The sequence below is a fragment of the Papaver somniferum genome, chromosome 7 (assembly GCF_003573695.1).
Source record: "Papaver somniferum cultivar HN1 chromosome 7, ASM357369v1, whole genome shotgun sequence".
NCBI classification, from domain to species: Eukaryota; Viridiplantae; Streptophyta; class Magnoliopsida; order Ranunculales; family Papaveraceae; genus Papaver; species Papaver somniferum.
The window spans coordinates 207,872,745-207,884,802 of NC_039364.1; positions in this window are offsets into that span (position 1 = coordinate 207,872,745).

Consider the following 12,058-nt stretch of genomic DNA (forward strand, 5'->3'; position numbering starts at 1 on the left):
GTTGAGAAACACCCAAGGAACTGTTTTTATAAGTCTATCAAAGAACTTCAAGAGAACCCAAAAGGATTTGTGTTTCTGATTTCTTGTTTTCCAACTTATAAAAAACTGTTTCTGCAGATAGTTTTTAGTACTGCGAGGGGAAACTCTTTTGATAAACAGATACATCCTAGCTTCTTCATAAAAGAAGGCAATACTACTATCTTGATATGAAGTATCAGAAATTGAGCAACGAATCAATTCATGCTTTGAGGTGATACACTCAGATGACTGAGATTTAAACTCCTCTTGTAATTCGTTTAGTTTGTTACAACTAATTGGATTACGCATAGGAGGAGGATTACTCTCACTGATTAGTAAATCAATATCAACCTCAATATAAATATTATTTATCATAACTTGATTTAGCCTGTCAAGAGATTATTGCTCTTTCTGGAGGTATAACTCAACATCAAGAAATAAGCTCTCAAGCTTCTTTTCAATCCCTGAAAACACTTCAAGGGATTTTAAACCTGGTGGAGGTTTAGATAGAACTTCTTCTACAGATTTAATTAAATCATTCATGGAAGAGAATTCTGAAATCCCTGGATCCGGTGGTGCATTTATTGAGATTACACTACTGTCCATAAAGTCAGATCGCTTACAAACACAGACTTATAAGGTCTTTAATGTGTTTGCCTGCTCTGATACCAATTGAAAAAACGGGGGCCTACAACACCACCCAATATTTCGCTTAGCAATCTGTATGGACAACTCCGAAATACTTTGCTAGAGAATCAACTAGACAGTCAGACTCAATCTAGATAAAAGTATCTCAAGGAGTTAATATCTCTCTCTTGATTTGATTTTTACTCAAGCTAAAATCAATAGTGAGTCTTTATCAAATACAAGGAATAACTTGGACGGTACCAAAGACCAATGCCCAAGGATCAATCAATATCAATCAACAACCAAAGGTTGGATTTCCAATTGATGATCACGAACGCACAACCTATATTATTTCAATTATATAAAATATAATGCGGAAAAGAAATAACACAGACACCAGAAGTTTTGTTAACGAGGAAACCGCAAATGCAGAAAACCCCCGGGACCTAGTCCAGATTAAATACACACTGTATTAAGCCGCTACAGACACTAGCCTACTCCAAGCTAACTTCGGACTGGACTATAATTTAACCCCAATCAGTCTCCCACCGATCCAAGGTACAATTTTACTCCTACGCCTCTGATCCCATCAGGATACTGCGCACTTGATTCCCTTAGATGATCTCACCCACAACCAAGAGTTGCTGCAACCCAAAATCGCAGACTTGATAATAAACAAATCTGTCTCACACAGAAAAGTCTATCAAAGGATAAATATGTCTCCCACAGATAAACTCTAGGTTTTGTTCCGTCTTAAGATATGAAATCAAGGTGAACATGAACCAATTGATAATCCGGTCTTATATTCCCGAAGAACAGCCTAGATTAATCAATCACCTCTCTACAATCCTTCCTGACTACACAGGCGGTTTGTCGAGGAATCACAAACAGTGAGACGAAGATGTTTGTAACTTCTTTATCTTGCCTATCGGAGAACTCTCACAATCTCAAGCCAATCAAATATTGTACTCGTACGATAGAAGATGCAAGATCAGATCACAGAACTATGATAAAAGTAGTATCGGTCTGGCTTCACAATCCTAATGAATTCTTTAAGTCGTTAACCTGGTTTTAGAGAAGAAAATCAAAGGTTAAACGAGAATCGACTCTAGCGAGCGCACTAATATCACAGAGACGTGTGGGGATTAGTTTTGCATAATGCTAGATGTCTCCTTTATATAGTCTTCAAATCAGGGTTTTGCCTTAGTTACAAAGCAATCCATACTCACCGTTAGATGAAAACCTGATTTAGATTCAAGCTAATATTTCCCAACCGTTAGATCGAAAACTTAGCTTGTCACACACACTTGGGTATACGTTTACTGGGTTTGTGAAAACCATGGCCAAACGTGTACGTGTATGTTGGTTCAACAAAGTAACCCAAAAGATTAACCATATGAGCATTTCATATTAACCTTGTTCTTCTTTACCATAACTAGTTCAATTGACTCAAATGAACTAGTTAAAGAGTGTTCAATTGTTATGAGATCTTATGTAACTACACAAGACACAATTGAAACAAAGATGATTCGATTCGATTGAATCGACTCATGAACTTTATATCCACGGTTTGCATAAAGCATTCCTTAGTAATTTAAGTTTCATGTTCAGAGCACATCTTTAAATCATAACCACTTAAGTTCACAAACAAGTTCGCGGACTTAAGACAACCGGTGGAGTTTTACAAACTTAGCAGAAAATCTCGACAAAGAGACTTTCGCCAGTTCGCGGACTTACACGCAAACGAGTTTTTGGAAAATCCCAGCAGAAATTCTCGGTACAAGAACTTCCATCAGTCCGCGGACTGGGTTCGCGAACTTGGTGATGAGTCCTAAAAAGTGCATATTTCTATATATTTTTCTTGGCATTTAACTCATCTTTTGTGCATTAATTCTACATTTTATCCCATATTCTGTATTTTCATTGTTTTCAAGAATAAATATTTTTCTTACTTAATTTTGCATTTTTAGGTAATAAATAAAGTATGGATGAATTGCGGAGCGGAATAGAGCAGAAAAGTAGTGAAAAGCCGGGAGGAGTTACGCAAGGAAGCCGCGAAGAACGTTGTGCATAAGACCAAGAGGCTAGGAATGGGCTTGAAGAAGAAGAATTGTCCTTAAAGAAGATATGGGATTGGCATACCCAAGGCCCAAAGCCCTTTCTCAAACCCATTTCCACTATCCAAGCCCGTCTCGGATTTCAGCCGTCAGATCGAAGCATTTCAGCATCCTACGGTCGCTCCATCATCGCACATCAAACTGCGAAGCTCCCGCTTTACATCGCAACGCCCATCTCCATCTTGGGCCGTCCTTTTCGTTGCATTCCTCCATCCGACGGTCGCTACCCACAGCCTCCCATCTCACCGTTGGATCCACCTACCATCGTCACATCCCACAGACCAGATCGCGAAACGTCATCCCTCGCTGAAACCGCTCAACACTACAGTACCAAACACCCTACACCTCTACCAAACGCCCCCTACCCCAAACTCAGTCGACCTCTTTCTTCTCCACCTTACCCTGCTGCAAAACCACCTCTCCCTGCAACTGTCGCCACCACCTTCTCCCTGCCACAGCCACCCTAGTTCCGCCACCATCATCACCCTATCGACCAACAACCAAAACCCATCTCCCCCCTAGCCCTCTAGTTCCCTATTTTCTCACTTTTTCACGCTTCTTTGCCTGAATCCCTAGGCGTGAAAAACTGATGAATTAGGTAACCTAGAGTTGCAATTGGCGCATGAGAAGAGGTCAGGGAGCAATTACAAAGCATGGGTCGACGATTTCAAGGATCAATTTCAAAAAATTAGGTAACCCTAATTCAACTGATTTTTGGGGAAGAACCCTAATTTTGTAGTTTTGGGAAATTGGGTCTGTGGGTATAAATATGTATTGTTGGGTTGTGTTAAAGACATGCCTGGATTAGCCAGAGCTTCACCCAAGGGGCATGGAATAGCCAGTGCTTCCAAGTTCTTTTCAGTTCATGTTTTGAAGTCAGTTAAATTCAATTTTAAATGTTAATTATGTTTATCATGTTTTAATTTCATGTGCTAGGGTTTAGATGAAACTCTTGATTTTATGTTAAGATAGTTAGTAATTTGTCATTGTTCTTGTAGTGCTACAAATGAGTTAGGACTGCTAGTAGCCATTTGAGCAAGCAAGCCTGTGATCAGCTGTGTTGTAGAAAGACAGCTGATGCTAGGGGTAAGTAAGTGATAATGGTTAAAAATTCAGTACATTAGAAGGATTGAGCCCAAATGCCTTAGAGTTGATAGATTAAGTGGTTGTGCAAGTAAACCTGTGATCAGTTGTGCTGTAGAAAGACAGCTGATGCTAGGGGTATGCTAGTAAAATTAGTTGATAAATCTTCCATTACAATCTCCCCTGAGATGAAACAAGAACATGACTGATTAGGATCTGCCTTAGTTTAGGATCAAGAAGTAGATTCAAAGACCCTAGTACCTTCATTCTTTAGTTCACTGCCTGTCACTAGCTCAGACTATCTAGGAAACTTCAATAGCCACCTCCAAGTCCTTGTGGACAAACCCTTTCTTCCCGTTCTAGCTACAATTGACCCTGTATACTTGCAGGTCAATTTGTAGGTTTTTTATAAAACCCACCACTTGGCAAAGCCAATTCCTCCGTTTTCTCTCAATCAACAAAGTTCGAAAACTTCGGATTAAGGAATACATGGTTATGTAATCTAAACTCTCATTCCAATCATTGAGACATTCTCAGAGGACGTTATATAGCCGTTATTCACAGACCGTTTCGCGTCAGAGCAATTCTCAAAGTAATTGAAACTTTTCATGACTTTCGTCACTAGGTGAAGATAAACTTGATCAAAGCGAAACGATTTACCAACACATGATTTCGAGATATAGATAGGCGATATGTACTCGACTCGAAATATCAAATGTGTATGATCCAGTCTATATAGCATACGACTTTTGTCTCATAAGAAGTAGGAGATAGAAGAGATAGACTTTTGAGTGATAGATAAGTTCAAGTCTCCACATACATTTTTGTTGATGAAGTTTCACGGTTCCTTGAGTAGATCTTCGTTGTTGTACGATGAATCGCCATGAAGTCCTTGAGCTCAACTACACTTTTCTATCCTAGTCCGAGACTTAGCTATGTAGGCTAGAAATCAAGACTCATAGTTTTTATCACTAACATTGACAAACATGCTTGAGATAGCAACGCATGCGAGGTCGACCGAGATATGCTCTAACACTAGCGTCACACCAACTAAGAGTTGTTTCAACTAAATTGCAGACTTTGAACCAATCTGTCTTCCACGAATTAATTATATATATGATTTCCTTTTACAATCTTATGGTTTGATCAAAGGTAATGAAAATCAATAGCAGTGTATAAAGTCTAGCTAACCTCAAAATTCGGACTTATGCAACCCGAAGTGTAGCCTAGATTATTATTCACCTCGCAAGGATAAAACCTGTGGAATCAACAAAGTTTGAGACGAAGAGAAATGTTAGAGCACTGCTCGGTCGAACTCGCAAGTGTTGCTATCTCAAGCTTGTTTGTCAAGTTTAGTTGATCAAAACTATATACTTGATTTCTAGTCTACTTATAGCTATGTCTCGGATTAGGATAGAAGTGTGTAGTTGAGCTTCACGACTTTCACCAATTGAAGAAGAAGATCTACTGAAGAGCTTGGAGGAACTTCATCAACAAAAGGTATGTGGAGACTAAAACTTATCTATCACTCAGAAGTTTATTCTATTATATCTCTTATGAGACTAAGTCGTATAGATATATAGACTTTTACATCATACACATTTGATATTTCGAGTCGAGTTTATCTCGCTTATTTATTTCTCGAAATATGTGTTGGAAGATTTTAGCTTTAGCTAAGTTCATCGTATTCTTGACGAGTTTAGTTGGAGACAATTTATTTGTTGGAAACTAAATATTAAGTCAAAAGATGCTCATGTGAAAATTACCTTGAAACATCTTATATGATTTTTGTGAGATCAATGTATTGATCGATTAATCACTTGAAAATTACTTGAAGCTAGTGGTACGTGTGAGATTACCATTGTTGTCTTCCAAGGATGTTTCAATAATTAAATGAGAGTTTTAGAACTACCATGTATGGATATAATACAGGTTGTATACTTTGTATACTAACTATGTAAGTCTAGTTCAGGTCCGGAACTATTGTTCGAGAACCCTGTTTGCGAACTGGTTTACTTGTGAAAAGGTCCAGAACTTGGGTTCGCGTACCTTGTTTTTGAACGTACTAGACAAGCCAAGTCCAGAACTCATGTTCGCGTATGCTGTTTGCGTACGGCTAGACAAAGCCAAACTCCGGAACTCTTGTTCGCGTACTCAGTTTGCGAACAGAGAGGTTATGTTCTAAAATCGGTAAAGTGTGATTTTCATACTCATGAACTCAGGTTCGTTTGCGAACTGAAGTCCTTGGAACTTTAATTTATTAAGGGATGTGAACTAGTTTTACAAACCGTGGCATTATATTCATGAATTGGTTCTTATATAAGTACTTTGTACAATTACGAACCAAACCGATTTTTCTTCAAATGGTTCATATTCATATTCCTATGAGATGATGAACATTTGAAAAACTCTCTTGAAATACGCATTTAGATTCATTTGATTATCTATCATGATTGATTGATCATCATATTTGATCTAGAAGTGTTAGATGGATATGGCTAAGTTATAAGTGTTAATATGGCTAACTTTGGTTAGCTATTATTGAGCCAACTGAGTATACACATTTGGGTACGGTTCATCCATATCTAAATATAGGTATATTTCATTTGTGTGTATCAAGCTAATACCATCTAACGGTGAAGATTGATTTCTTAATTTCTAAGCAGACTTAGCTTGAATCTTAAATCAGGAGTTCATCTAACGGTGAATATTGAATGCTTTGTTACTAATATATCTTAGCTTTGATTGTAAGCAACCATGATTTGAAAGGATAGATAAGGGAGAACTCTAACAACTAGAAAACCTGATCCCGACACTTCTGTGTGTCCTAGTTGCAAACTAGAGTCGATTCTCCTTCAACCTAGGTTTTCCAAAACCATTATTGGGTTAACGACCTGAAGATTTCATTTGGGATTCGTGAATCCAGATCCAACTATTTTCTCTATAGTTGCGTATCTTGTTCTATGGTATTGAGTTTTATCTTCTCTAAGATTTACTAGAGATTTATCTCCGATAGGTAAGATATAAAAACTAATCACAACAGTTCTTCGTGTCAGACTCTTGTGATTCCGCAATAACTTCTTCTGTTAATCAGTTAGGTTATTGTGAGGTGACTAATATTTCTAGGCTGCTCTTCGAGAGTATAAGACCGGACTATTAGTTGATTCTTGTTCACCTTAATCTTTGTATCAAAAGACGGAATAAACGGAATAAAGGATAGACATATCTGAGGGAGACATATTTGTTTATAAGTCTTTAACTTTGGGTTGTAGCAACACAAAAGAAGCATTTTCTACGGGATCCTGAAACTCTTAGTTGTGGGTGATATCATCTAAGGGAATCAAGTGCGCATAATCCGGCGTGGTTCTATAGGCGTAAGGAACGCGATTGTACCTTAATCGATGTGAGACTTGGTTAGGGCTCAACTACATTCCAGTCCGAAGTTAACTTGTAGTAGGCTAGACTCTGTAGCGTCTTAATACAGTGTGGTGTTCAAATCTGGACTAGGTCCCGGGGTTTTTCTGTACTTGGGGTTTCCTCGTTAACAAAATTTTCGGTGTTTGTGTTATTTCTTTTCTGCATTATATTTGTTTATATAATTGAAATATCACAGGTTATGCGTAATTCAATCACAGTTGATAAATCCGACCTTGTTTGTTGGATATAACTTGGTTGAAACTTTGGCATTGGTCTTTGTTACCGTCCAAGTTATTCTCACATCAATCAGGCTCACGGATTTCTATCTGTTCGATTTTTTGATTGTATTAAGAAAGAGATAAAGCTCTTTGATATATTTCTTGATTGAGTTTCACTTTTAAGTTAGTTCTCCCAGAATTATATTGGAGTTTAGTCCATACAGATTGCCGAACGAATTATTGGGTGTGGTTGTTATACCCCTGTTTTTTCAAGAACTTTGATGATTTTTATCTATCCTGATCAAGTGAGCATCTCAACAATCGATCAAGATCAGGATACACGAGTTATCAAGGAAAGATAAACTGGACCTGGCTTCACGAATCCCTATGAAGTCTTTGTAGTCGCTAAACCCTAAAAGGGTTAGGAAGAAGACGACTCTAGATACAACTAGGACACACCAAAAAGTAGTATCGGGATTCAAAGATCCCAGTTGCTTGAAGTTACCTTTTTATAGACATTCAAAGCATAGGTTGCTTTAGGTGTAAGCTAAGATAGGTTTGGAACCAAACAAACAATATCCAACTTAGATGAATCTTTGAATCTGATTTACATAAACAAGATATATACTCTGGTTAGGTGAAACGTAACCGAACCGTGTACAAAGACTACGTTCAACGCGGTTATCTGAAACTGACTGATTTGAACTTAAAAGCTTAATACTCATTTTCGTGAACACTTAAAACATTATCCTTAAGTCGCAATCATGTGATCAAATAAGTCTAGTGCTTTTTAGAGAGTTAATCAAATGCTAATTATCTCGTAGAAATAATTTAATCGCACTTGAAGATAATCGACATGGTTAGTAAATACACAAAGTACAAATATCATAGCCGTTTGTGACTCAGGTCAGTCAGAGTACATGTACGGTTTATAAACATTTAACCAAACCAAGTTCTGGAATTAACAAAATTATTTAGGTACGCGTACCATTTTCGAAACCTTAAGACTATGACCGGTTCCGGAGTTCATAAAACTATTTTGGTTTGCGTACCGGTATGGGTACTAAATCGAGTTCAGGAACACATAACTATTTTGGTACGTGTACCGGTATGGATATTAATCCCGGTTCCATAAACACAGTTCCAAAATGGTTTGCATACGAGTATGCGTACCGATCTGGTTCACGAGTTGAACAGATTTTCCATATGATATACATAAGAATATGCGTACTATAAATCTCCGCTACGTGTGCGAGTACATGTAATACGGGTTCAGACTTATAACAGTTTTCCCAGTTTGTAAGACTGATAACATTATCTTGTATCTGAATCTATAATAGTTCTATATTTTTCTCTAAATCGATAAGAAACATTCCCAAATAACATCAATGACACATATCACTGTTCTAGGCTATTATTGAATGATAAAACTTGAATCATGATTTTGATTCCGAACAATAAATTTTCCTTAACCGAAATTCATCAAGTATGGACAAATATTCAATAAGCTTAGTAATTATATTTCGATAACTAATTGCCAAGATAAACTTGACCCGAAATTCTTATCTATGCATAATAGTATAATTAGTTATGCGACGTCGTCTCAAATATAACTTGAGATATAGGTGGTTCAGTCTTCACTTACCTTTCTACAAGAGGAGTATGAAAGAGAAAGAAATTTCTACAATCGTGGTGGAAATAATAAGATTCAAATACTTGATCATCCGCAAGAAATTTATGGAGGTCAAAGACAAAATTATAATAGAGGACAAGGAGGTCACAAGGTAGTATGGGAAGAAATTAAGATGCCACCTCTGAATGCAAGTGTGGAGAAAATATGGGAAGCTATAATTTTGATGGAGAATATACCAACACCATGGAACATGGGAACGGAACCAGCTCAAAGCTGCAGAAGTCATGAGTTCTGTTCTTATCATCATTTTCACGGACATACTACAAATGATTGCAGAAATATAAAGAGAATTATTCTGAGAATGATAGATCAAGGAAAACTAAACCACTTTCTGGTAGGACACCCACAATCTCAACCATTACTACCACCACCACCACCAGAGCATCACAGAGTAAACACGGTGAAAGAGAAGGAAACGTTCTTCGTAGAAGTTGGTGCAAAAGCAAAGAATCTATTCTGTCACTCTATCGTACATTCATACAATACAATTGAAGATTTTCATGACAATGTTTTGAGTAGAGTGTTCGCAAGAGAAAATGATGGAAGAGAAATTATGAACATTGCGAAAATCTCGCCATTAGAGGAATGGCAGAAGCAGACTATTTCTTTTACCGCAGAAGAAGTCCCCGAAGGTGAAGAGGTACATGACAATCCATTGGTGGTAAAATTAGAAATTAATCCAAAACTGAAAGAAGATGAAGATGATGAAGCTGAAGACTCATGGGCAATTAATAGGATTCTAATCGATACCGGAAGCTCTATGAACATGTTATTCTATCATACTTACAAAACCATGGTTGGGAGAGATGATGATCTTATACCATCAACATATAAAATATATGGTTTTAATGGTACTTCCAACAAACCTAAAGGGGAGGTTACTATGTGAATTCCATTGAAGGGAATATCTTCTGAAATCTTGTTCTGTGTTGTTGACGTAGAGTTACCCTACAATGCATTAATTGGTCGACCTTGGCTACATGGGATTCTAGTTGTAGCTTCAACTTTCCACCAGTGCATCAAATTCCCTCACCCCAGCGGTGTAGGAATCATAAAAGGAGATTGGGTTGAAGGAAAGAAATGTTACGAAACTGAGGTAGAATCCCGCGAAGGAAGAGCAAACAAGAAGGAAAGTTGGCGACGCAAAATCAAAGAGACACAAAGAAGTGAGAGATTGATGGTGGATGCAATCGAACGAAAATAAGAAGAAATGTTGCGAAACTAATGCTAGCTCAGAATAAGAAATGGTGAACATACCACTACCAAGGAAGTAGTAGCAGAAAATAACAAAGAAGCATAGAATGCAAAGGTAATAAAAATAAGAAGTGTATGAATGATTGTTTTGTTGCGACACTCCCGCAACAAATAAAATTCTCAAAAATACATTTTACTGAATGATGAAAATGAGATTGAGAAGTGCAAATACGATATGATGATGTGCGAGAATCTCGCAGAGATAATGAATTCTACAAAAGACAATCAGAGAAAAATGACAAAAGAGAAAGGGGCGAACCTTTATGTCGTACACCCTAGTTCGCGAATAAAATTTCGCAAGAGGCAAATGTAAGACCTAAAGTACGTCATATAAGGGGGTACCTGTTGCATGGCTCAGAGAAAGGATACATCGCCACCGGAACCTGAGTCATGGAGATTTGGGGTCAATAAAGCCCATCCGGGAGAGGCACCTGTTGTAGTTTTTTTTTCTCTAGTGATAAGTAAAAGTTCGTTGCTCGGACTTGTAAAGACTTAAAAAACAAAAATATATACACAATATTTGTCACAGGATCAAGAGACACTAGGACACAGGATTCCACCATTAATCATTCACACAATTCATATATTTATTCGAAACAATTATAGCTCAAATCATAAGGACTCTCATTCTTGCCAAGGTAGATTTTTAGAATATTTATTGTATATCACTAGCATGACGCATCAAAAGCACTACGACCAAGCATACATCATCATACGATATCACAACCAATTAAGAAAAATCATAAATCGATTAATAAAAAGTGCAAGTAGTCAAAAAAAGAATTAATATAATTATCATATGCGTAAAGAACGACTTCCTCCATCATCCCAGTGTTGGGGTTTAGCTAATCATATTAATCATGTTCTCAAAATACATAATTGATGCTCAAAATTTGATTAAAAGAGTGAAAAAGTATAAAACAGTGAATCTACGACCCACAAAAGGCGTCCAAAAATCAACGATAGAAGTGTACTGCTGTAAAACAACGATACTTATCTGCTGCTGTTGACACTGTTGAAGAACGACGCTCCTGGGACGTCTGTTCTTCGTCTTCTCCTTCTTCTTCAACAGCAGCAGGAAACTTTCCTGCAGTTCTTCTCTTCGCCTCTGCAACCTCCCTGTGGTCTCCCAATCGACCCCAAACTCTCGACACCCTCCCTTGTACCAATAGCCATCTATTTATACTCTTAATCCTCATTTAATCCGTCCATATCTCCCAAATAATCTTCATTTATTAAAAATATTCTCCACGGCCAAAATTTTCATTTTTTTGATCTTCCACACGCATGCAGCTGTATTTCTTTCCTTATAAGCCTTCTTCACGCTCCATATAATCGATTGAGTCAGCTAAGCACGTTCAGTACACGCTAAAAATCTTCTCCAAACCCCGTTGACGCGTGTTTCACCTTGTTTTCAACTCGTGGATAAAAACACGTTTTCCAGCCAAATTTGATCGATCAAAACACCCATGACAGCTATGTTATGACATATCACAACTTTCCACAAAGTTTCAGCCATTTAATCTCTGTCTAACACCTTCAAAAATTGATTGGAAAATCTACCAGAGTGTGAAGAAACTTTCCCGCCAAAAATATAATTTGAATTTTGAGAAGAAAATGTCCTCCCCCTA